General features: G+C 40.6%; 1 protein-coding gene across 9 annotated transcripts in view; it reads left to right on the forward strand.

The window, feature by feature from the left end:
• Positions 1-9609: 9609 nt before the first annotated feature.
• RALGPS2 (Ral GEF with PH domain and SH3 binding motif 2) overlaps positions 9610-26753 on the forward strand; it is a 113820-nt gene continuing 96676 nt past the window's right edge. For 2 of the 9 annotated variants that reach the window (XM_085586683.1, XM_085586688.1), the window contains exons 1-2: positions 9610-9826; positions 10936-11056. The gene's annotated coding sequence lies outside the window, so the exon portion shown is untranslated. Of the gene's footprint in view, positions 9827-9944; positions 10137-10935; positions 11057-24052; positions 25577-26753 lie in introns of those variants that run through there. The other 7 variants (XM_021545911.3, XM_077785288.2, XM_085586682.1 and 4 more) reach the window with 6 other exon arrangements.

Genomic DNA, 26753 nt, shown 5'->3' on the forward strand with positions numbered 1-26753 from the left:
TGCAGTCTGACTTTTTAATAATCTATTATAAATAACTGGTCATAAAAAAACCCAAATACTAGAAGCAAGGCATAATGAACCTGAACTTTATGTAAAATAGATAAAAGAGAGAAATGTCTCTAGTGAGTGATCAGTTTATGCTGTGAAGCATCACCACCAGTAAGGCTTGCACTGTTAGCACATTATTATTATACGTGTATGTATCTAACCATTAAAAAAAAAAATCTTCCAAGCTCTTTGTTTCCTTTGCTGAACTATTTGTTCTCTGGCACAGAGTCCCCTAGCCAAAGTATGTTGAATTAATATGCACGTAAAGAGAGTAGAAACTGTAACTACCTGCAAATGTGTGTACCCACAAGTGCATTGGCCTCCTGGTGTCACTGGAGGATGATGATGATAATGGAGGGAAGAAACTTGTCTCTCATTCTCAGTAACACCAATAGAACAAAACATTTCAATACACTCTTTCTAGTTTTTCTTGTTTTAGTCTTCTCTTGTAGTTCTTTTAAATTCTTCTTCATAATCCTCTTTTATTTTTTATATGGCTTTTAAGCCAGAAGGCAAAATGCAAAACAGTGTTTAAGCTAAGGATCTATTGCTAAAAATATTATCATATTTTTCATGTTTTCCATATGCTCTGTTTAATTTTATAGTACTTTAATCCTATTGAATTTTTATTGTCATATGCCCATAATTAAGCAAACTTCTTGATTTTAAGTTCATCTTCTAAATTCTGCTCCCAACACCAAATCTACATTATATCATACTTCTCTTATCTTCATAAACCCCACTTGAGCTGCTGTTGATTGAAACAGAGGTCCCCAAATTCAGTTTGTTTGAACAGTATGCAGAAGCCCAGAAGAATGGTCCTTGTGAAGGACCGTTGGAAAACTCTAATTTTTGACTCAAGTTCAGTATTTACCCCTTCAGTCTTATCTTTGCTACTGAAAACTAGGAGTGTGTTGAGGTACATCTAAAACACAAAGCACTGCAAAACAGTGTAGCTTATTTACCCTTCTAGTCCAGGGAGAACAAGATAATAAATTGGTCCAATTTTTGTTGCTGTTCATAATGTGCTGAAAAGTGTCCAGATCACGTGTTGGCAAAAGCAATGTCATAAACCATGGTACAGAATAAACTACTCCAATCCTACATTATGTCAGAATAATTGGTGGGAAAGTATTTTCTCCTGTAGCTCTCAAAGGATAATTTATGATGAATGTCTAGTTTTTCAGGGTGTAACAATGCTCCTTTGAGTCTCAGGTATGTGTTTTTTCTAATATTACATGGCATACAGAAGTAGCTGGAGAGGACATTTTAAAGTGATGAACTTAGATTGTATCAGTGTTGAATGTTTACTTCTAATGTATTTGTAGAAAATATTAACCACAAATTATCAGAAACTCTCTTTATAAATCAGTATTATAGATTAGGTTCCTTGTCCTCATGATGATGGGTCATCTCTTGAAAGGTAAAAGAAGACCCTGGAAACAGATTTCATCCTCTCACAGAGTCAGCATGTGTCTTGTTTAGGTTTGTAAGACTCAGATTTCAATATTTAAATAAATCTTTTAATCTTTCAAGGATCTCAGTGGGAAAGGATGATATGCAAATGATAATTAGCTTATGCATGTCAGGTTCGGTCACAGACTCAATCAGGCTGCAGTAAAACTTAAGGTGAACACCAGCTAAAGTACAGCCATTGTATTTTTAAAATTTGCTTGCTGAGCGTACTTTGAAGTCTTTCCTGAGTATACAGGAAAAATCTCTTCAAAATTTCAGAAGTTCGGAAACCATCTCCAGCTGAGTCACATTTATAAATACTGGACTGTTTAGTCCAAGTGCTCCAAGTCAGATGAGTTTTTTCTCAAGAAACAAGCCTTGCTTCCATACACACTGACTTATTTACTTTAAAAAAATATATTAATTGGTGTGGTTTTTTTAATCTATCAGAAGTTATTCTGATCAATGTTAAAGTGACTTTTTAGCGTGGGTATTATAAGAATGTGAAAATGTCATTATTATTGTTTCTATTTGAAATGAAATTTTGAAAACTCTCCACTTTTCCCATATTATTTGTACTGGTAAGAAAAGTCTTTCATGCCTTAAGACAGCATTTGGATCTAGGAACTTGGATTAATTTTATACATGGATTTCTTTGTTTGGGTAGAGAATACTGAAACCTTATGCATGTGTTTTCCTAAATGCTTTCTTTTCCTTTTAATGTAAATTGTCTAGAACAGTGTTTGCTAAGTCCTAACATTCAATATTTTCTCCACGTCCTGACTCTGTAACTGAACCAAATCATCCTGACAATACTCAAGATACACAGGAAAAAACACAGTATTTGGAGTAGCCAAGACATTACCTATTTTTGTTCATTTGAAAATGAGGGAGTATACTATAATTTGGTTTTCTAACTTTCACTGAGGAAGGTATGGAGCAAAATACCATCCATCCACCTAAAAAATCCCAACATTCATCTAATTCCAGCTGCCAGCAAAGCCCTGGGGCATGCAGCAGCATGGTACCAAAGGGATTACCAGCAGCTCAGACTGACAGACAAGATGCACAGACTGCAGCAGATGATGGCTGGCTGCTCTGCTTATCCCAAAGGTATTCCCAAGACAATAGTGTAAGTTGTTCTGAAAATGCTGGCTGTAACACAATGTGGTTTGTCTATCTTAGTAATTTAAGCAATGGTGTTTATTGACTCTAAAGCTGAACTGCCTGAACTCTCCACATCCTTCATAGCAAAGCCCTCCAGTAGTGCATGGCAAGGCCTTTAATGGAGCTGCACCTATTTATACCGGTAGAAATTACAGGCTTAGATTTTCAGACAAGGATTATTACCTGTGGATAAAAAAGCCATGGTAATTTTTCCTTCCTATGCCTTATTTCTGAAAATACTTCACAATGTTTAACAAACAGTACAAAAAAATCTGGTTTTCCATCTTTGCAAGCAGTAACAATTATAATGGTAGAGGATAAAAGCAGCAGAGTAAACCAACCAAAGGAGCAAAGACTGAAAAGCAGAGTTACCAAGTCGAGGTACTTCTTATGAAGCTCAAGGGAATGATTATATGATATTCATAATTTCTTCTATGTAGGAGAAAGCAACAACCCAAGAAAATAAAAGAAAATTTAACAAAATTCTTAGAGAAGGGATGAGGCAATTTTTTAGCATGACAATATTGTCATTGCATCAAGCCTCTCCTGCAAGAAGATGCTCAGTGCATCTCTAATACCTTTCAAGGATTGCAAGGCTCCAAATAAACACTAAGAGATGGATTATGACTGCCCAATCTATGGCTACAGAGTGTAATGGATGCAGAGCAAAGTGCTCCCCTAACATGAGGACCAGCAGGCTGCAGTGTTGCCCAGAAGGCAGGAGCAGAGGATTTGTGGAATTGCTCTTCTTTGGTCCTCCTCACACAGCAAAGAGAGCGAGCTGTAGCTCTGTCCTTCCTGCTCCTCCATGTTTGGACAAGGAGAGGTAAGTACAAAGCACATCTTAAAGGAACACAACTATCAAGGCTTCCCACAGTGCAAATGAAGAATTCTAAGAAGTAAAATATGTCCTGATCTCCCCATGTAACATTACCTCTCAGTGACAATTTGACTGATTAACTGAATGGTAGCTTAATCTGCTCCAAATTTATTAAACTCCACAACAAAACTATTTTAATCTATGGGTGCAATGTTTCCTGTTGTACAGTAAGATGTAAAGATTCCTGGAAACTTCACCTGAGCATCTCACTTGTAACGTGCCCAACCACAACAACTGAGAGACAAAGGGGTTGTGGGTTTTGTTTTCCAGTTGTTAAACATTTTGCTCAAAATTTGAAAAATACTTTTTTTTATTTTCTAGATAGTTGTTTAATCACTGCTTGAGGTTGAAAAGAAGTGCATAGGAGCAGATGGCAAGAACATAGGATTTAAGGATGGGACAGATGTAACCATATTAGGGAGCCTGGAAGATAAATCTCTTGAAATCTTGTGGCAGACGTGATCATTACTTTGTTTACATAGATGAAATATGACTTGTTTCAATTAACAGTTGCTGTTGACCATATTTGGTATCTTTCCCCTTCAGATGGTCATTAAAACCTGTTGTAAATCATCATGTTTGTGCTACTTCCATACTGTGCATAAATCATACGGGCATCCCAGCATCTCCACCCTTTTTGGAAAATGTATACATAGATATTTATACAACATAAAAAATGGTGCTTGCTTCCTTTTAAGTAGTTTACCAGTAGTGCTGTGCTGTCTCTGGTGATGTACCAGGGAAGCAGAAAAAGAAGGACATCTGCATTCAGCCTCAGTGCTGCCGATCAGGGCTTTGCCTCTGGCTCCCTCCCCGGTGCTGCCAGCAGCGTCCCTGTCGCAAACGGCTCAAGCAGAAAGCACGGTTTGAGTTCCCTGCATCTGCGGCGTGGGAAGGCAGCACGGGGAAGAACAGCCTGCTCCTTCTGTGGAAAATCCATAGGTTGTGTGAGAGACAGTGAGGAAATAACGTGTTACCCGTGGGCAGCTTCCTCGCTGCTGAGACGTGTGGAAGAGCCTTTGCTGACCTTGGGAAAACAATGTTTTGCAGCTGTAGAGGAAGTCCTCTTAAAGCAGCTGTGTATGTTTATACTGACTTTACATGTAAATATATATATATTTACACGTATGCTTGAGCGAGTTCAGAAGCTGTTGCTTGGATACACTCATTTTAAAGTTGTGATTTTTTAAAATATTAAGATAAACCGCAGGCTGGTTCAGAGTGCTCTTGTGTTGTTCTAATTCCAGCTCCTGACTTTATCTTTGCCGGGAATGAGAAACAAGCAGAGGTGTAAGCCTAAGGAGGTGTTCTAGCGTTAATCACAACTCCTTTAGCACATCAGCTGAACACAGTGAGTGAGAGGAGCTGTGAGACATCCATCTGCTCTTCAGCATAGCATTCTTAGCGATATTTTTCTCCTCCAGCTCTAAACTCTAAACACGTAGGGTGTCTAGTGTCTATTTGAACCAGATTTCTCTGGTACAGACATTTTTTTATCAATTAAATTTTTTTTATGCTTGATTTCAAATTTAACTGAATGGACTGAAAATTTCATTTGGTTATGATTGAAGCAAGACACTCATCCTCCTTATTAAGGGGTAGAAACTAATATATGTGTGTTATGTATTAAGCAAAAACATCCTTCAAAAGGAAAGAGGAAGATGGTGATAGTTACAGCAATGTTATATTTATCCAATTCTCACTCCTATTTTCCCCTGTAATGAAGGCAAAGACATCACAGAGGATCACAGATCAAAAAGTAGGAGTATGTAGGTGTAAATGTCACAGACTGTGCACCTTACTAGAACCTGGATATTAATTGCACAATTCATATTAATGGCACTGCATTTATAAAAGATCTGTATAGGTAAGCACTCTAAAATCAGGAAATAGCAGAATTAAGGTGGCAGACACCACAACTGTGCTGCAATTGTGAGAAATGATTACACAATTTCAACAAAAAATTATACCATTTTCTTTTCATAAGTTGACATGTAAATTTAGCAATATTTTGCATTTCTTTAGTGTTTCTCACCCTCTTGTACTTGTGTGAATTAAGTGCAGTCAGACTCAGGAAATAACTTAGTCAAAGAGTAAGAATAGAAAATAACATCTACAGGTTATATAAATAAAATATTTTCTATATATTCTCAATCTTTAGGGAACTATATACTTTAGCAAACATCCAGTTGGGACATCTTATATCAAATTGATTTTAACGGATGACTTTTTATGATAGCAACTGTTTCTAGATTCAGGCAATGATAGAAGAATTATTTACTTAAGAAGAATAATTATTTACTTATTTACTATAAAAGATTATTTACTTAGTGCCAAGCAATTAGTAATTAATGAACTAGGTACCAAAATGTAAGATAAACTTTTTCAAATAATTTCTTACAAGATGAAAAAGGTACTTCCTGAGTACTTTTCTGCAGTAACTGAGGAAGCTTGGATTAAAGGCAGCAAAATTAATTTGATTTTATATTGCTGTATAGTTGTAATCCCAGAGCATGGTATGTCCACTCAAAGTACTATTTCTCCTTTTTTCTTAAATTGCGTAGAATAATCTGCATTATAATCTACAGAAGTAAAGCTCGTTACATTAAAATAACTTACATTAGGAATGTTCTATTCTAAATTGCTTATGCTACCTTCTGTTAATGAAAAAGTATAATAAACTGTACTCTGCTGGCATGTTATAGACTTAAAATTTACTTCAACAAGTGCCCTGGATTGCAATGCCAACATTTCATTCCAGTCACTCCTGCAAACATATTGCAGTTTGTGTGTGGAAGCACACACCTTTAGTGCTGCCTAATGGAAAAATGGTTTTGATGTGTGAAATTAAAAATAGCCAGATAAATTTCCTCCTCTCAATTGGTAGATTATGTTGAAGATACAAGATGTTGCTTTCAAAAGGAAATGTTATATCCTCTATAATTTGGGAGGGTTGGGTACAGTGAAGCTGGGTACAGTTCTTTAGGGAGATGCAGCTTGTTGGGCAGTGAATTATAAAAATAATCATTCCTAATAAAAACTAGGATACCTACCAAAAAATAACCTCTGAGATCCATAGTAAGTAATTATTCAGAAGAAATACTGCAAGCTGGCCAGACAAATACCATTCCCAAATTTGCTCTCTCGGGTGAAAGCTGGTGATGGCAAGTGTGCTGTCAGATTTGCAGCTGTGTTCATTCGCAGCAATTCCTGTGACTGTGTTGGTTCAGGTTTGGCCCTCTGCACCCATTCCCTCCCAAGCTACCAGTCACAAGGGACAGCGGTTTCCTGTTCTTTTTGACAGCAGCTTTCTTCATTATAACTGACTCTTTTGCCACATATTTTCATAGAGTCATTTCCTCTTTTCACTGCTTCTTGTGATTTGAGTATCTAACAGCACAGCTGCAACATTCAACTAATAATATATTTTAAATTGAATATTTAGGAAAATGGATCTGTACCTATAAAATAATAACGGACATCAGCTACGTATATACAGTTGGCAAGTGAGTATTGGAAGGTGATTTCTTGGAAAAGATTTGGAATCATAGGAAAAACAGCTAAATGTGGGACTCTGGAATAAAACTTGAGTGGAATTGGGCATTTCAGTTTCACAGTCCAATGTACATTCTCCTCCCTGCTCATTCAGTAAAACTTTTTTATATGAAACTATGGCAAGACAGACAACGTTTTCTTGTTTTCTGTCTTATGTGTTGTGTGCATGACTGTGTTCATAAACTGAGGAGAGATTTCTACTGAAGCACTGCCTAGGATGCCTGTGCATTTCTTAAACAATTTCCTTTGGTTTAAACCCTTCTGTGATGTCTACTCAGAATTCTTTCCTCCAGTATCCACTGCATTGTACTGATGATTATTTATCACTATTGAATGCCACTACATTTTCTTCCTACACGGTTGGGTCACTCTGAGTGTCTTCACCATCTGCCCCAAAATTTGGAGTAATGTTGTGTCTCCTACAAATGTTGTCTCCTTCTGTACCACTTTTTTTTTCTAGATTAAGTGTATTTATGACAAAATTAAAACCACTTTATTCTTTTGGATTTTCACCACAATTATGAATGACTACACATTCTCCTGTTTAATCTCTGTTAGTTTTGAGTATATGGCATTGCTTTTTCCCCCATAAACCATTAGGCAGTTTTTCTGGAAGCATTTAGTGAGAGGGTTGTAAAATGTCTTTGAAAATTTGTCACCTAATCCATATATACACTCCCAAGCTTGTTTTACAAGATAAAGTAGTTTTTCTCCTGCTTTTGTGAAGGAGAATAGCTTACAAAAAATATCCCATTGCTTCTCCCTTCTGAGGTGTTTTTACTAGTTTTTCTTTTTTCTTATTCCTCAATATTTTAGAGTTCTTTTTCAACCTTAACAATTCCATGACTTTGTAATATTTTCTTATTTCTATATTACAAATTGTTATGTTTCTGAATCTGGTGAAATATTCTTCACATCCACTGACTCACCTGTTGAAAACCTTGCAGTAGGATGGCATTTGGATTTTTTTTTTCCTTTTATTTATTTTCCGGCTCAGAATGAATTTGATATTGTGCTAGATTACTGAAGGGGGGTAGGGGGGGAAGAAAGAAAAAAAGAATACAAGACAAGAGGAAACAGTGCTATCTTTCTAGGCACAACGCTTTATTAAAATTGGGGAAATGGCACTGTACCTGAAAGTAATGCTTTTCTTTGCTTCTTGTCAAACTTGTGCCTGTAGTTTCACAAATCCTGCCTGCCTTATTCCCCTGCCACAGATTTAAAAGCTGGTACCCTCTTTCCAGCCTGCTGGACTTGCTTAGTCTGGATCATAGTACCTGTGTTCTCACCAGTCTGCAAGTCTAATAAAAATCAATCATTCTGCATAGCAGGTGGCTCTATATTTCATTAAAACCCATAGCAGGTGGCCACAGATCCCATGGCAGCAGTTCCAGTATGGGAACAAATTACCAACCCCATCTCCCATGGATGTGAAGGAAGCAGTGACTGTCTTAACTCCACGACAGGATGAAAACAAGTCAATTCACAATTTAATGAGATTAGGCATTGCTTTCAAAGCATTCAGAATATGAATAAATGGTAGCTATTAATTATTGCAATAACTCACTGGGGCTGCAGCCTGCCTGGCTGGGGCTGTGGATGGGAAGGTGGCGATGCCAACTCCTGTCCCCACGATGATAGCACTGCCAACTCTGGCGACTGTAGAGCAACTCTTGCAAAACCTTGTGGTTTTCTGAGGGCTTTCACTCCAGAAGTGATGCAAACACCTTGAAGGCCTTGCTTTCTCCCCATAAACTGATTATTCCCTAACGACTGTGGGAGCAGAGAGGAAAATCATAAAAGTCATTGCAGTGCCTCCCTTCAGAATAGGGTTCTTAGCAATGTAATAGTTTTTATTTGGGGGCCAGTTGCTTTCCCTGCCCCTGTTGTCTTTTGGCTCGTTAGGAAGCGACGCCTCAGGGAGAGCTCAGCCTGGATTCGGGAGTTTCAGGAGGGACCTTCTCGCTCTCCACAGCGCCCTGAGGGCGGGTGGGGCCAGCTGGGGTCGGGCACGAGGGACAGGACAGAGCAATGGTCCTGAGCTGCGCCGGGGGATTTAGGCTGGACAGCAGCAGGAGCTCCTCCACAGAAAGGGTGACGATGTAAGTGTTAAATGAACTTTGCAGTGAGGCTGGCAGACCACTGGAACAGCTGCCCAGGGAGGGCGTGCAGTCTTCCCTCTAAGGAGACATTCCAAACCCGTCTGGATGCGTTCCTGTGTCACCTGCTCCGTTGGTCTGGATAGTGTCCAGAAGTCCTTCCAACCCAAACAACACTAGGATTCTGTAATTAGACTGCCCAGGGAGGCGGCGGAGTGACCGTCCCTGCAGGCGTTTCGGGCCGTGGCACGGAGTGCCCTGTTCTAATTGACGCGGCGCTGCCGCTCACGGCTCGGCGCCCCGTGAGGGAGCGAGCGCGGAGCTCCCCGCCCTCAGCGGCGGCGGCGGCGGCGCATGCGCAACCGCGCGGCGCCGGGAGGAGGCGGGGCGGGGGTGTCTCCGCGCATGCGCGGGCGGGGCGGGCGCCCCCCCCACGCCGTGTGTGTGTGAGTGTGTGTGTGTGTGTGTGAGTGAGTGGGTGTGTGTGTGTGAGGGGAAGTGTGGCCGCGGCCGCCCCGCGCCTGCGGAGCCGGGGGCGCGCACGGACCCGCGCACACACCGCAACCGCTTAGGCAGCACCTCCGAGCGGCCGCCCCGCCGTCATCCATCCCCCCTCTCGCAGGTGAGCTGCGCTGTCGCGGCGGGGAGAAGGAGGAGGAGAAGAAGGAGGAGGAGAAGGAGGGAGCCGGCACCCGCCTCCGCGGGGCTCATTGTCCGGCTCCTCAGAGGAGGAGGAGAGAAGAAAGGAGGCTTCACCCCGGCTCGCACGCCGGGCCTTGCAGGGCTGTTGCCGGCCGGGGATTGGAGGCGCTCCGTCCCCTCCCAGATCCGGGGAGGGTCCCGGCCCCCCGGGGCTCCGCCGCCCACCTGCCGCCCTCTCCTCCTCCTCCTCCTCGAACGGGGGCGGCGAGGAGCGGAGCCCCCTCTCCCCGGTGTGTACCCGGCGGGCGCCAGCCTGGCTGCGGGACGGAGGGTTGCGGGGCTTGGGGAGAGATGTTCGCCCCCCCGGTGCCTGCTTGCGGGGCTGAGGAGTGGGTTATAAGGTGGACAGCCCAGCCCTGCTGTCTGTGGAGCCCTCGGGGACGGGGCTGTTGGTGCGTGGGGACGGGCAGAGCCGCGTCCGCGCGTGGGGCACCGCGGGGGCCGGAGGCGGCCGGGGCGGAGCGGGGGCTGTGGCGGAGAGATACCGCTATCCTTCGGTCCTGCCTGAGGGATGGGCCCAGCGACCGGGGCACGAGGGGCAGGGCAGCGCACAGCGATGGGGACACGAGGGGCAGGGCAGCACGAAGGGATGGGGACACGAGGGGCAGGGCAGCACGAAGGGATGGGGACACGAGGGGCAGGGCAGCGCACAGCGATGGGGACACGAGGGGCAGGGCAGCGCACAGCGATGGGGACACCAGGGACAGCATGTACAGTGGCTGTAAGCAGGGGATGAACACCAACGTCGCGCCACTTTTACATTAAGCAGGGTAATTTCAGAGCATGTTACCTTCCACGAGATGGAAAGCTGCTTTAGAGGATGGACAAATAGATGCTGTTTATTAGACACGAGGCATATTTAGCATTATTTCTTTCTTGGCTGCAGATGCTGGAAAGGCAGTTCTGTAGATATCTTTCAAACCATGACGAGTGGTGATGAGAGTTAATATTTAGGAGTAGTTTGCCCTGTGGGTTTAATAGTAGTTGCAGGCCTGGTGAAATTCTGTGGATGTGTATCTCTATTTGCAGGTTTCCTATACTGACACTCTTGGAGAGATCCCTCTACTGAAAAAAGGTGCTTTTGCACAGGTCTTATTCCTGCATCCCTCCTTCTGTGCCTTTGCTGAATTAAAGAACTTTGCAATCACAGGTAGCTAGAAGAGGTGGAGTCTTAATATTCAAATAAGATCAGTAGATAATCAGGCAATCAAATGTTTGATAGGCCTACAGCTTTTTAGGTTTGCTCAGGATTGGAAAATATGGGGTGCACAATGATTGTTTCCTATTTTTCTCTTATCACTGCTTGCTTCTGCAGCTGACTTCATTTTAGTTGTACTATAGTGGTATTTATTTCTAAACAAAATGGGTATAATATTCTGTTCATGCCAGCTGGTGGTTTGAGACCATTTTTGGTATAAATACCTATTGCATGTTTTGCATGATTTTATGTAATGAACTTTAACTTAATCAGGTGTTCATTTTAAAACATTATTAACTCTCAACAGGACGTTAGAAATAATACATGGACCAAGCTTGAGAACTACTCAGCATTTTTTTTGGTGTCTTGTTTTAAGATGCAGTATCTGGTAGCAGAGCCAAAGGATTTCCTTAGACACCTCTGTGTGAGCTGTACTGTCTTGGACCCTGCTTTTGGGAGCTGATATGATCCACATGGGTGCCAAAACAGCTGGACTGAGTTGGCACCATCAAGTAGCACAGCATAATGTTGTACAGAAGTTGATAATAGTGATTTTTTTTTCTAGTGATGTCTCTGATTACTCTGGAAAACATTTTATGTTTCTGGGCTACATAAGTAAATTCCTTTTTTTTTTTTTTTTAAATTTCGGTGGCAGTTTTTTTTTTTAAAGGAAATGCCTTGCAGAAGCAGAATTATTTCTGCTTTCTACAGCCTCTGCACATCCCTGCTCATGGGTTGTCTGCAGTCCTGCTCAGAAGTTGGCTAAAGCTGGGTCACTGGAATTGAGAGGGTGCCCTCTGGTGACATCTGTATTTGGAGTTTGGGCTGCATGTAAAAGAGCACTTCGGCTAGTCTGGAATTAAATATTCCTCCCAGCACAGCTGGGGGTGTGTTCTGCACTGAGATGCTGGTGTGGCTTGGCTGAGATGGGGGACAAGCACTTGTGAATTCATGTGGAGGATGTGCAGCTGTCCCTTGGTGTCTGGGAGCTCCCTTGTGAAATATTCTACCTTGTAATTTGTTTTGCTGCATTTTAATATGAAATGTTTCAGTCCAGTGGAGACAACACGTCCCCACCCCCCCTCCCCAAGAAAACTCACTTCATGAGGTTATCCTGTTTACTCAGCAGTGGGTTTTGTTTGGTTTTTCGGGGGTTTTTCCTGTAGAAATGTGGGGGTTTTCCTGCAGAATTTTGGAGAGGTCTTTTCCTTTTTACACTTCTATCTTGCCTTGTGATTGTATATTAAAAATGCCAGTGTTTAGATGTTTTATTGATCTTTATGCTGCTCAGCACTAAAGAACAAGAATGAAGATACAGGGCTGACTTTAACTTCAACCACTCGTGTAAACTTTGATTTTTGAAATTGACTGTGATTTTTGAATGACTGTGATTTTTTTGAAACTTTAATTTTTAAAATTTACTGAAATTGACAAAATTACTTTTGTACAGAAAAGTAATGCTGTCATAGTGTGCTGATGTTCTGCTTGATGTGTTTGAATATTAAAAGATTTAAATTGACAAGCCGCACCTCTATCTTAATCAGTTTGTTCCACTATTTTTTTTTGCATTGAGATTAGGGGTTAATCTTTTCCTTTATATTTGCTTGAAGCTGAGTCATTTGAGCTCCTCCTTTCATTCAATAACTAAAGCTGAGTTGAAAATATCCTTTAGGGGTGGGGAATGTAATTGGTTGCATTTTTTCAAAGTATAAGCCACCAAAAGCATGATATATTTCTCTTCTAAGTATTGGTTTACAACTCTTGTTAGAAAACAGACTTAGAAATGTATTTTCAAAATAATGAAAGATTTCTGTTAAAAATCTTTCCATTTAAATACCTAGAACTGCTGCAGTAGGAATCATCTTTTAATATAAGTGTATGTGTCATAGTTACTGCATGAACAGAAGCTTTGTGGGCTTCATGTTTGGTCTGTTTATGAATTAATCACCTTAAAAGACTGCTGAAGTGAGTGTGTCTTAATGTTGCAGTTGGGCATTTTAAGTAGATTCTCTTTGTGTTCAGTCCCCTGGAATGCGTGGATGTGTGACTCCAACTCTTTTTGCTTTGCAGAGATCCATAAAAGCCTTGTAGGACTCTAGGGAGAATGGCATTGGAGTCCTAGCTGTGGGCAAGCTGGTCCCACCTGGGCTTCTGCCCAGCAGGATGGGACTATCCGAGATGGGAGCTGGAGCAAGGCAAGGCTAAAGTGTGGAAGGGCTCCCAGTGCTGGCTCTGCAGTCAGGAGGAGCTGGCAGGAGAACATGGGGAGCAGGGAGAGGGTGGCCCAAAGTCCTAAACAGGGAGGGTGTATCATGCATCATGGTGTGCTGAACACTGGAGCTGTTGGCTGTGACTCAGGATGGGCATTGAAGCGGCTTGTGGCCAAGGGAGGCTGTTCACACTCTGTGTTTCAGTTTGTAGGAGAGTTTGTCTCAAAAGGGACCTGCTTGATAAATCTTACAGTACAGCGTATAAAACACTGGGAAGTCTAGTGAGTCACCACAAAGTATTTTGAAATGCAGTGTTCCTGACCTGCGTGTAAGGTTGATCTTTACTCTTGGAGTCGCTGCTCTGAGGTGTGCTGCTCTAGTACACTCTCAGCTGGTGTTTTCAGAACTCCCCAGGGGTTTCCAGATGAATTGTAGACTGTCATATGGCACAAGTGGTGTCTTCCTTGAACTCATGGAGATCCCCTGAGTTTGCTCACAGAGTGCTTCCTAACCCAGCCTTATTGTCACTGTAATTTTTACATGTCAGTAATTTCAGCACAGACAAACAACGGCTGGATGACAAGGTGTACTTTTCCATAAGGATAGGATTCCCTTTGTCTTCCCATGGCTTTGTTGTCCTACAGTCCTGACTTACAAGAATGACAGTTTAGGTAAAATTGGGAAAAGAAGCAGCTGTGTACCTTGCAGGGCCTTGAGGCTTTCCCTTTATTTCTATAGGTCTGTGCTGTTTAGGTGTGTTTTGGCTCTTTGTATCAACTGCATCAACAAGTCAAGGTTTCCTGCCCCAGAAACTCCCTGGCTGTGCTGCAGACACACCTTTGGCTGGTACTGAGAAGCTCTCAAGCTGCTTGGTCAGAATATCAAGAAACTCTCTTATCAGCCCCTCCTGAGCATCATATTTGTCTTTTAAAAGCCTTCCTATTTCTCAGTGGTAAAGAGCAGTCTCCTTTGTTAAAAATCAAGGTGTAGCATGGCAGTTGATTTGATGCCAGACTTGAGAGTACAACACATCTATGGTCAAGGGAATGATCAAGGGGAAGCCTTTCCCTTTTCTCTTCTGCAGGCTGATGTCACTTGTGGTCCCCTATGATAGCATAGATCTTGATTCAAACTCCTAAGAATAGTTATTTTTTCTGTTTCTTTGAGATGCAGGATTTGTGGCCTGTTTCAGAATTCCATTTGTATTTAAACATACATTCTGTAGGCAAGGGAAGCTTGGGATGGTGTGTGAACGTGTGCCTGCCTTATTTTCCCTGGAGTGACTGAGGAGACTGTGAGTCTCTCCCATGTACTTCAAGTGTGACCACAACAGTTAACGTAGCTCAGTGCCTCATCAGTATGTAGTTGAGATTTGAACATGGATTAGAACAAGCTGGCTGAAGATCAATCAGATAAAATATACATGATGATGTGGATGCAATTATCAGCTTCCCTAATTGAAGGGCTGCATTTGCCATTTGGTAGACGCGTTAGTGCCCTCTGGTGACTCACGTTTATTACTTGTTCTTAGCAATCATACTGAAGCAGTAAAATCAGATTTTTTTTAAGTCTTTAACTGGAAGACTGAGACCCCCTTCAGCTGATTAGACTGGGAAGTTTGACTGGAAGTCGTCTTTGCCCTTTCTCCTGTGGGTTTTAGATAGTAATGTACTTCTTATTGCAAGTAAGGAATTGTAACAAGCCTGGGACAGTTAAGGAATTGAAACCAGCATAACCCAAGGCATAAGCAGAATTGCCAGTGAGGAAATTTGATTGTGGAGCTTGCTATGAGCTCCTTTGCCAAAAAGTAGTTGGCCCAATTTATTAATTTCTTGGAGCTCATGAATCTCTTGACTTATGCTGCTTGTCCTGTGTGTCGATCAGCTGTCAGAGGGCTGGAGTGCTCAGAGAAGAAATGGGTAACAGGGTTTGCAGAGCTACCCTGGCTCTCATGCTGTAATTTCATTTTAAAGTGATTTGGATGCAGAATGTGGTGCAGAAGGCTTTGCTGGCTTCGGAGCTGCCTCAGTGGCACTTAGGCTTTGGGATATGTATGTGTCACCTCTTTTCCTTTTTAATGGAGCTGTGCTATTGGCAGCAATCAATTAAGTCTGAAGTGACCTAGGTCTGGCTGTCCATGCTCTGACCATTACTGTAGTAGTGTGGCATTAAAAGTTGTTTGATTTGTGCCTCCCTCATTATTCATTAAGGGGCAGCTTGGAGACTCTGTAATCTGTTCTCATTGAAATGGGCTCAGATTGATTGTGCTGGGGAAGAAGGATATTGATCTTTTTCAGAAGTTGAAGGTGTATTTCTTAGATAATAGTGGCTAGATAAAACTGGCAGAGATCCTGAAAAAAGTGATCTTAATGCAGTTTGTAAATTGGATTGCTTTTATCACATTATTAATGTGCCCAGGGTTTGGGGTAATTGTCTAGACTCCAGTATTATATTTTCATTTAGATTTAGAATTAGTGGTATAATGTCACAGAGTGACTGGACTCAGACTAATAAGTGAATAAACAGGACTAGTATAAACACATTTTCTGCTGTGATACATCATTTTCAGATGAATGTGTCAGCAGGCAGAAGCCTCCAGTGAAAAGCTGAAGGTCTCAATTTACTGTTTTTCTTTATTAGCTGTATATATGAATTTGTCTGAGGAGGTGTGTAAGCACAGATAGACTTGTGAGTTCTGTGTAAAACTTAAATCTATAAACTCTGCGAATGGTTGTTTTAGTTCACTCGTTTTATTGCCAGGTTGTTTGTGAAATCTTCTAATAGCTCTGAATTTCTGTTGCTTGCTTGATGACTTTGGGGTCCTCCACAGCTGTAACTAATCTAAGTTGTTTGTAATTGAATTAGGTTGTGACCCCATGTGCAGAGAGACAGCTTATTTATTGGCTGCTCACTTCTCTCCCTCTATTGGCAGAAATAGAGATAATGCAGTAGAGAGAACTGCATCAGGGAACTTACCCAGCTAAGAAATTAAGCTATCCCCCCTACCCTTGCCTTGTTTTTCAGTTTGATAGCTCCCCTAAACTGTTCACGTCTGCTATACAAAATCTTGGGTTAATGTCAACATGAAAAAGCATTAGTGGTGGAGATGACTGGCAAGTATAAAATGAAGTTCCCATAAACCAGCTGAAATCAAAAGTGGATCAAATGACAATTGTTTATTAGCTGAGCTTGTGGAGTGGTTATCTTGAATCCCTAGCTGGTTGTGCAAGTCTGGATGCTTGGAATAAAGTTGAAACTTTTTCAGATTTTATGCAGAAAAACTTGAGTCGCTTTAGAATCCTTGTGGCTCTTCTGAAAATCCTTTTTGCATAGAGCTAAACTCTACCATTGTTGCATCTCTTACAGTAGGCTATTGAAGTGAGCTGGCAGTGATGATGGTGTTGGTGGAAACTTCATAATACAGGTGATCATGTCCAGAAGTCTGTAAAGTATTTTGGTGATTCCACAAGCATCTGCAGTGAGCAGATGTGGGGTGTTAGAATGCTGGTAGCATTGCATAGTTTCCTACATGTTCATTGTGGATTTCAAAATGCACATAAATTCTAAGTGTCAGATCAGTAAAAGATAAAAAGGTCCAAAGATTCAAGCTGCTCACTTTCCCATTACTGCATCGCTGTTTTGTGCTGTCACTAATCAGTGACTTCAGTATTGTGAAGTGTATTGATAAAGCACATGGTTACGTGGATGACTCATAATTGTTGTACTTCCTCTCCCACTGTCATTTAATTAACTTTCCCTGTGTGATTAAAAAGCTCCTGAACAGTGCTGCTGTTGCTGGCAGGTCCAGACCACTTTGCCAACAGCCATTTTTCCCATGTGCTTTATTGGTAAGCCTACCTGAGAAGGGGCAGCTATCTCGTGTATTTTTAGAATATTAGTCATGTACGTTTAGACTGACCAGTTTGTTTAGGCATTAGTCATCAGGCTTGTCTGGTAAGTACCTCTAAATAATTTTGATACAATTATTGATCAGACTTTTACAGAAATATGCCAACAGGCATTTTGGAAAAGAGTAATGTGTAAGAGTAGAATCCATTGACTTCAGTCTTTCCATGCAGTTGAAGTGCTTTGCAAGTATTTTCTGGAGCTCAGAGTGCAAAATTACTGAAGTATTAGCAAGATTTCTGCTTAGCTGCACACAGACCCTCTGCTTCTGAGAGACATGAGTGTGGTGGACAGTGAGCAGCCTGAAACTTGAGGCATTTGTTAGGGTGGGGAAAACCTGGCCCTTGCAGGTCTGCCTCAAGATAAGATGAGGTTAAACATTACCTGGCTATAAGGCTTTATTATTATTACCTTTTAATATGTCATTCACTGATGATGTCAGGTGTGTAATTTCTTAGGAAACTGTTTCCTGTGTTCTTTACATAATTGCAAATGCCCCTCTGTGGTAGAAATGTTTTTGCTACTTTGTGTCTGAAAAAGGCTTTGCTTATCAGCCATTGCTGGTTGTTTGCTCTGATGATGATACATAATTTCATACAATCCTCCTTTGGGGATTTTTTTCCCTCCTAGGCTGGGCCTGTTTTGGATTTATTTTGAACAGATTTTGCCAGGTAGCTCTTTGAGAATAGATTTCGGTATTCGTAGTGGCATGCCTTGCTAAGTTTTTAATGGTGCTTTAAACAAGTTCATATTGTGTTGCATTAGAAAAGGAAGGTAGCAATATCAAATCTAATCACAGTGTGAAACTGTGATTCTTTGATTATCTTTTATACTCTTGGGTAGCTGTAGGTATGCTGGCAAAAGATTATTTTATTTGTGGAGGTTGTTCAGTTCTACTGCCAGTATCTGTTAAAGCAGCTGAATGTCCACCTGGAATAATTTTAAAGAAATTTGGAGAGGAAAATTATGTTAACCAAATTGTAGTCATGAGATGAAACAAAAAGGGAAGCTTGGTAAGTTTTCACTGGAGATGGGTGCCAGAGGTACAGTGTTTTCTAAAGCTGAAGGCACATTAAAACAATATGAAGCAAAAAAAGCTACTTTTGAGGTACAGTATTTCTTTACCTTTGAGGAATGGCAGGTAAGCAGATGGACCTAGGAGCTCTAGGACCTGCTTGTGAGCAGCTTCCTCTGTGCCTGCATGTAATTACTTGCCCTTGTACTTAATTAACTCACTAGCTTTTTTTAAAATGTGGATAGGGTCTATGTGATGACAGAACTTGAACTGTATTTCATGCTGTGACTTGCCTTTAATACTTCTGAAAAGTCAGTCTTGACTCTTCTGAAGCTGTCTTGGTGGGAAGGCTTCTTCAATTAGGACCAAGTTCATGTTTCGGATAAGGCAATTTAATTTATCTTCAAAGAGGTATTTCTATTGGTGTGTATAAGCTGGTATTCAGGGACATGGGTTTGTTAAGAAGAGAGGTCTAAAACTGTTCAAGACCAGCAGTTGGAACTGTTTTAATTTAATTCTGGTTTTGATCATGAATGCCATATGACTGGGAGGCAGAGGGGAAAGAAATAGCCGTGTATGTATTTTTGCACATTGCTGTATTATTTTTTTGCATGTACAATGGAAAGTTTTAAAGTATTTAAGGTGACATGTCAAGGCTTTTAGAAAACTTAGCAAGTGTGTAAAACAGGTATGAACTTTTAAGCATGTTTAGACTAAAAGGAGTTGACAATATGCACTATTGATTTGAGGCTGGTGTGGTTTTGTTGAAGAATAATTCTTGATCTGAATTGTATCACTTATAAGACAGTAAAGACATTAATTGAAAGGGCATTGTTGAGGTCAAAGTCTTTTATAAAGGGTAGGTTTGGAAGACGTGAAATCTGTTGTGCAGATGTGTACATTGATACAATTCAGAGATGTGTTGTATTTGTGTTGCACTGTTAGACAGACATAGAAATCCAGTCGGCATCTGTTAAGTGATACTGCTGAAAAGGGAGGATAGCTCCTTGCATTATTTATCAGGCAAACATAAGAGATGTCTTGCTAAGCTACTGCACCCACAAAACTTCTGTTAAATCCCTCATTTGTAAACAAAGATGTATTGTAGAAGAGTTTAGACCTTTATTTCAGCTGTACTTGTTTTTTTTCTTAAGATAGCTCTTATTTTCCCGAGTTAGGAAATTATTTTACTTACTACTTCTTTGTCTCTTTTTATGAAATAGCAATCTTAAATGGAAAACAGAATCAGGCAGCAGTGGAGTTAAAGGACATGGACAGAGGTGAGATCTCTCCAGGGACCAGGAAAAGAGGCTTCCCTTGCTGCCTTGGGATTTGCCAGAGTTCTGTGCTGCTTTCAGGTGTCAGATTTCTACATCTGGTACTGAATGTCGTGGATATCTTCTTGATTTTACTTGAAGTGAGCGAGGGAAGATGAGGAGAAGTGATGGACTTCAGCAACTGAAGTTTTTGTTGCTTGTCTCTTTCTCTGGTGTCATCTTTCCCTATTCTGTTCCAGCCTGTTAATGGAATTGGATATCTTTTTTTTCCCTGGGGCAGTAGGGTGTGTTTCTATGATCTTATCATTAGACTTGCTGATCACTGTTTCTTTGTTGCTTTTTCTGTATTTCTGATTCTCCTAAAGTTGGCAGTAAAAAGTTGGTGGAAAAAAATTGCTGTCTTTTGAAATTCATAATCAGCATCTTCTCTGATAATGAGGAGGCTGGTGATTTTTAATGTAACAATACTTAAAATCAGCGAACATATCATGGAGAAGGTAAAGGAGTCTTGCCTAGGTTGGAGATGCCACTTGGGAATTGTGTTCTCTTTTGGGTGTGGGGCTTTTGGGGCTGGGTTGAGCATTTGCTTGGGTCCCAGGGTGAGCTGATGTTGAATTGGCTTCATTTGTCAGTGAGGGGACTGGTTTATGCAGCAGTCTGGTAGAGCAGCCCTGCTGTCTGATGTTTGCCAGCTCTGTCAGATTAATGGTGTTTATTAGCCACACACAATCCTCCTGGAAAACCCTGCTCTGTTTTTTGTGATCAAACTAGATTCCTCTGTCAGAAAGACCCTGTAAATCCCTATATGAATATTGCATTTAAATTAGTAGTTGTGATGCCTGTTTTTGCTTAGGTAGTTTTTGTTGGCTGCCTTGGAGGTAGTGAAAGATAAATTTGTATAGGTCATTAAAATAGCTTTGCTTTTAAGTGATAAAGCTGTTTCAAAAGTATCACCTGCCAAAACACACTACCCATGTTGTGGCTGGTGACTTCAGGGTATTTCAACAGTAAGGTACTAATACCCTATTTATGATGTGGCTGGTTCTCTTTTATGTTTAAATAACAGCAGGACCAGCATGAACCTCCCCTACTTGGCAAGCTGAACATGAAACTGAAAGATTAAAGTGTTTTCAAAGGGCAGCCAAGGTACTGACTTTTTCAGCCATTCTTTCAGCAGGTAAGAAGCAACTTGCTTCCTGCTAGTATAGAATGGGGAAATGCATTACTAATTTGTGTTTTGCTTTGGTTTTTTAGTTTGATGATAAGGATGATCTTGACTTTGAGATAATTCTGAAAGCTCTTAATTAGTTTAGTTTGTATATACACACATACATATTTAATTGGGTTCCCTGTTGAGCTCTCCCAGCTGAGTTTGTTTCCCAGCACAGCTTTCTCTTCACTGGGGCTTTTTTGTTGCTCAGGCGAGGCTGCACCCTCTTTCGTGTGCAGCATCCACTCATCCTTCTAAAGTTGACAGATTTCCTTGTACCTCCAGAACAAGGACAGTTTAATGACAAAGCAGTATCAAATCCTTGTCCAAACTCTAACTTGGGCTACTCATTCCGAATACTTAGAAACAATTGCTCAGACCCTTTCAGTTCTCTGTGTTAGTCATGGGCATTTCTTTCATGTTTTTTCCTCCTATTCAAGGTGAATCTTGCATGAGAGCAAAAATGCTTGTCTTAGGTAAGCTACATGTTTATGTGACTGGATTTTTGGTTTAAGGCAGCAATACAGGGCATGGCAGGGCTCAAAGAAGTGTTGCATTTTCCTTTAGATGAGGTGAAGAAATAGCTTCCATTGGTTTGCCCAGAATGGCCAATGTCTGTTGCTTTAGAAAAAGCCAGTGTCGTTGGTTATTCTGGACTAAAATATGTCCTCTCTGCAGAAGAAGGGAAAAAACCATGCAAAATCTGGGACAGAATTCCTGCCAGGGTACAGGAATCCTTACCTGATAGATGTCTGAGGATCTTTGCTTTAGTTCTAATTGTGGTTTCCCTGAGCTTTGTACTGCTTTATCACTGAGATGGTTTTGGTGAGCCTGGAAAGGAAAGCAAAGCATTTTCCAAACATTTTGCTAAGATCAGAGATTTTGGCTATTAGTATTTTTGAAGTAGCAGGTCGGGGATTCTTTTGAAAGGTTCTAATCAGTAAGCTTTTTAAAGATAAAGTAACCATCGCTTCGTGGTCCCATGACAATGGGTTTCATATCCCTACTTGTGGTAGCTTGCCCTGTCATGCCATGGACTTTCTTGCATTATAGCATTCTAGGTTTAGTTTTTAGCAGTTAAAAGATTAGCAAAGAGTTGAATATAATCCTCTTTTTAGTTATATGAAATGTTAAATGGCATGGTTTCCTCGAAAGGAAAGTGTTATCTGCTGTAAACCAGTAGTTTTCATTCAAAACGCCATTTTCCTTCAAATTCATCACAACTATATTGTGTACAGAATACCTCTGTCATTACTCTTGGACCCAAGTTTCCAGTTTGCACATATTTGTACTTAAATCAGTCTTTAATGTCTGCTTTCATTGATTTGGCAGAAATGGACACAGCTGTGTTTCATAAGCTTAAGGATATGTTTGAGTGATAATTATCCAGTCATCCACTGAACAGCTCAAATATCCAAATAGCTGGGTAGGATATCACTTGTGAACATACTGTGCTGCATTCATAGTGCTGGAATAATCTTAAAAATCCTTCTTGACAGTCTGTATCGAAGGCATGTCATTAATCTCACCCCTGCAGTGTCTTTCTCTTGGTTTTGTAACAAGAATTTAAGTCTTGCTTTTACTGCCCTTAGAGGTATACAAATGATTTTGTATAGCTGGTTCTTACTCTTTGCCAGCTGTGCTCTTCAAATTAGTGCTTGTGCTGCTACATCTGTGTCTTTTTGATGTCTTTTGGAAAGCATTGTATTCTACATCAGTTACACAAGTTCTGTAGATATTTATTATGTCATTCCCTCTTTAGGGCAGATCCTTTCATCAATAATGTAGATAGATGGCTTAGAAGTGGCTCCAGCAGGGCTCTCATTTATACTGCCCATTTACCTGAAATCAAATTGAGATTTGTCTGGTGATTAGACTGCTGTTGTTAGTGAACAAACAATAAATGGGTTTGCCAGAACTTCAGACCTTCAAATAAATTCCTGTCTACCCTGAGTGTCTGAAGAGACACCAATGCCCTGTGGTCTACTATGTGTTTCTATTTTGATAACAAGAAAAAAAGTCTGATACCATCTTAAAAATACACTGTTCTCCTTCATGAAAACATTCAGTCTGAATTATTTCAGTTGAAGCAAACATATTCTTGGTCAACAGTTTCAGGCACTTTGAGTGGGTCACTGATAAATGGTCAAGCCATCTGACTGTTGGAGTCCTGTATTTGAATTAACTTGGTGTCTGGGTTTCTATGGAACTTGGTTTCTTTCATGTTTTAAGGCAGATGCTTTGGTCACTGGTTGCTGACTGATCTTGGGTAGAGAAAGGTATTTAACATTAAATGATGGGTATTTGGGTCTTGATCTGTTCTCTCCTGAGTTGATTGATTTACTGAGGCCCTTCCAAAGGGAGACAGAAATATGGAAAAGAGGTGCATGCTCAGATTGATAAGAAACTGGTTTGTGTATTGTTTGCTTGTTGAAGCTGTCTACCCTGGGCTTGACACACTTCCATAAATGAATACAGGGATGGTGACACAGGCAGAAGATGCAGCTCTCTTCCCCAGATGTCTGTTGTAGTTTTCCCCAGTAGTCATCATACCAAACAGGCAATTCATAGGCTGGTAGATTTTTTCCTGTTAGCACCATTTCTATAGCAACGGTGCATATCAATGCATGATGTTCAGAAAAGAATAATTATAGGGAACATTGCTGAAATGTTGCTATCCCAGGTTTTACTGATAAAGGCTGTACTCATCTCTCTGAAAGCTGAATTTCAAACCAGACTAAGATATTGTGTGTCCTCTTCGAGAAAGGTCCTTAGTGTTTATTAGTGGCTTAATAAGGAAATACAGTGAAATGTTCTCTCAACAGTATTTTCTTCTGAGTGGAAAAACCAGGTGTTCAACAGAGGAGGAGTTTTGACTTCTTTTCCTTAACTGTCAATCTTTCTTGCCTTACTGTACAAAGCAAGGGTGCAGCCAAGGCTGTTGGATATACCAAGTCCTTAATTCTGTGGATTTGGAGACTGTTACTCAGCAAGTTGGGATTTTCTTACTTCCCTCTTGTTAAAAATCTGTCCTAGGATAGTTTGGTCATTTTAGTTTTGGTTTGGATGTTTGCAGTTTTGACTCTAGCACATAATGCCTCCAGGAGTAGGCATGGAAATTTGAGTTTTCTTTACATCCCTGTGTGATATGTAGGTTTACACAGGAAATTCAGTGTGGATCCTCAGGGTTAGTTTTTGTCAGTTTTTTTTCTTATATGTGCTTTTGGCATGTGAGGCTGGTGATTTCTGGTGTCAGAGTTCCTGTAGTCTGTTTGCAGTAACAAAACTCAGGCTGTCAGTTGTCATTCCTGTCGCAGAACTTACAATTGTGCCATTGTACATAAAATTATATATAAATATTTTTCCCAAATCTTTTGTCTGTGAAGCACTTTTTGTTCTGAGAGAAGGCATGCATCTCCTGCATAGATCCATTTGCAGATCATTACAATGATTTTCTTCATGTCTGCCTTCTGCTGAATTTTTTTGTGCTGCCTTATTGAAAATAATAATAAAAAGTTAGGAATATAGAAGGCAGTTCTAGAGACTTTTCACTGTAAGATGTGACATTTTTGCAGATGCACAGTCTTAATAATTCTTCCCTATTCATGTGTTGCTTGTATTATCCTCAAACAAAGCAAAACTGGATCTAACTACTTCTGAAAATAGTTTTTTGATCCTGAAGTCCATGTTAGCAGCATTCAGTGCTCCACTGTTGCATGCTCTTAAGTATGGTTTCCCTGTTCAGAATGGTGTCCACAGATGTGTTCTTCCTTTATTAAGTCCACTGATTTCGTACCTGCACTTCTTAGCCAGAGCAGCACTTTGCAAACTGAGCATCAGTTAATCAAGGGGACATTAATAATTTATTGCTCCTCTTGTTTGCAAACAAAACTGACAACTGTATGGCTAACTGGTGGAGGTCTTGAAAATCCAGTTGGGGAAAGATCATCATCTTATGGAACTGCCTAATTAATTAAAAATATTTGCTCCTAGTTTAAATCCTATTTATTTTCTTTGCAATCTTTCTACTTATTCTTGAAAATAATTATTTCCTTCACAAATGTCTCTAGGTTATATTTTCTCCTGTTGTGTTTTTGGGGCAAAGAGAGATTCTCCTCTGGTTCCTTACTGAGCAAACCTGGATTTCTTCTTCAGGATGAAAACAAATTTTGCTCAAAGAGGTTAAACTTTGGGCTGGCTTTAGTTGTGGGAGGGAGATGATGAAGGTAGAACCTTACACTTTTGATGTACTTTCTGTGCTAAAAGAGTTCCTACTGCTTACTCTTTTGGCATATGGGAGGGGAGCCAAACTGTGTCTCATCAATTCAGAGTTTCATTCTTCTGGTAGCAATTACAAAGTAATAAGCAGATCCAAAGGGTTAAAGCTTTGTTCTATGCACTTTTCTCAAGAACTACAAACAGAGGCTTCTTGGTGATCTCTGAAGGAAGAAGCACCAGGGACCTGATGATTTGTAAGCAGCTTGTGAACAGAAAGTTCTTCAGGTTTTGTGCAGTTATTGTCTTAGTGTGCCTACGTTTTGTCTTTTAACACTCAGACACTGCTGGAGAGGCCTTTTAGTAGCAGAAAGCCAACCTCTCACAACCTCAGGCTAAACCTAAATAGCTTGTACACGTGTTCACATTTTTGGCTTACTCCATTTGTTGCCTGCAATGATCCCTTTCCTTCTGCTTGATTTGTGCCTTTGTGAGAGCCTGGATCTGCCACTGCTTGCAGCTGTGTACCAGTTCTCATACTCAAATTTGTTGCCTTCTGCTAGAATATCTCCCATTTAAGTCTTGGCCCTGAGTTGATCCACTGAGGAAAGCTGCTTTTGAGTGGTGGAAGTCAGAGTGGTAAGTATCTTCTTCCTATTTGTGTGTAACTAACCTGGAAAAATTTCCATTTTTAGCTGAACCTCTTGATTGTTGTTGCAAGTTGGTGAAAGACTGAGGTGGTGGTTTGAATTTTGTAATAGGATTTGATAAATTAGTAACTTGTGCCCTGGAGAAGGATATTCTGGCTTTCAGTTTTGGTTTTTCTTTCTTTATCTCATCCTAGGACATGGGAGCTACAAGTTGTACCAGTTCTTGAGATTAAAAGGAGAGCGTGGGTACTGGAGAACCACAGAGAAGAGGCCTAGATAGCTGAAAACCAAGATATGAATGAGGCAGAGCCTTGTTGTTATCTCTCTTCCTTTATTTCTCCCCCAGCCTCCTTTCATTCCCAAAGTTGGGGAATGAGGTGCATAAAAGCAGCAATAGGATTTATTCAGAACAAATTATAGTGGAAGTGCTCTGTGAGTAGTGTCTTCTTAAAGAATAATAATTTTACCTAATTGACAGGTAATGCCATTTTTAAGGTAGAAAAAGAGAATTTAAATTTAAATGAACACATTTAAATGAAGCTTCTTTTTTTATTTTAAACTTCAGTGTCAAACCTAATGAAAGAATTTTTTGTTCCCTTTGCTATTCCATGGATTCTAATTTCATCTGTCTTGGAGCTTAACCAGCTGATACTGCAGTGACTGTTGTGCAACAGATGCTTGGGGAAAGAATGTATGTGTGACAGAAGTGAGCTGTGTGAGCACAGAAGTGCTTTGAGTTTCCAGCAGGAGTCTGTGTCACTGGGTCAGCTGTGCTGCTCCTGCAGCACCCTGTGGTACTGTTTCCATCAGGAAGGAGTCCAGCATGAACTTAAGCAGCTGTGAGATATTTGCTATTAGTGGTGGTGTCTGAAAACTGTTCAAGAACTCAATTGCTGTTACTCAGATTTTGAGCATAAATTTGCGTTTTATTCTTCTGGTTCATCTGCTTTATATACTTCTGGTTTATCTTACTGATAGTTAAATATATGGCGTGTCCTCATGCAGGTCTCAGATACCATAAGCAAGCTGAAGTCCCATCAGTTCCACTTAGAAAAGAAGTTTCACTGCCTTCAGAATACCTACAAGCCCTTCTGTGCATGCATTTCATGGAAAAAATTTTTTGGAAACAAGGTGACCAGAACTGCAGAGAGTACAGCATCAGTGTC

Source organism: Lonchura striata, chromosome 8, assembly GCF_050655825.1.
Source record: "Lonchura striata isolate lonStrDom1 chromosome 8, ASM5065582v1, whole genome shotgun sequence".
NCBI lineage: Eukaryota > Metazoa > Chordata > Aves > Passeriformes > Estrildidae > Lonchura > Lonchura striata.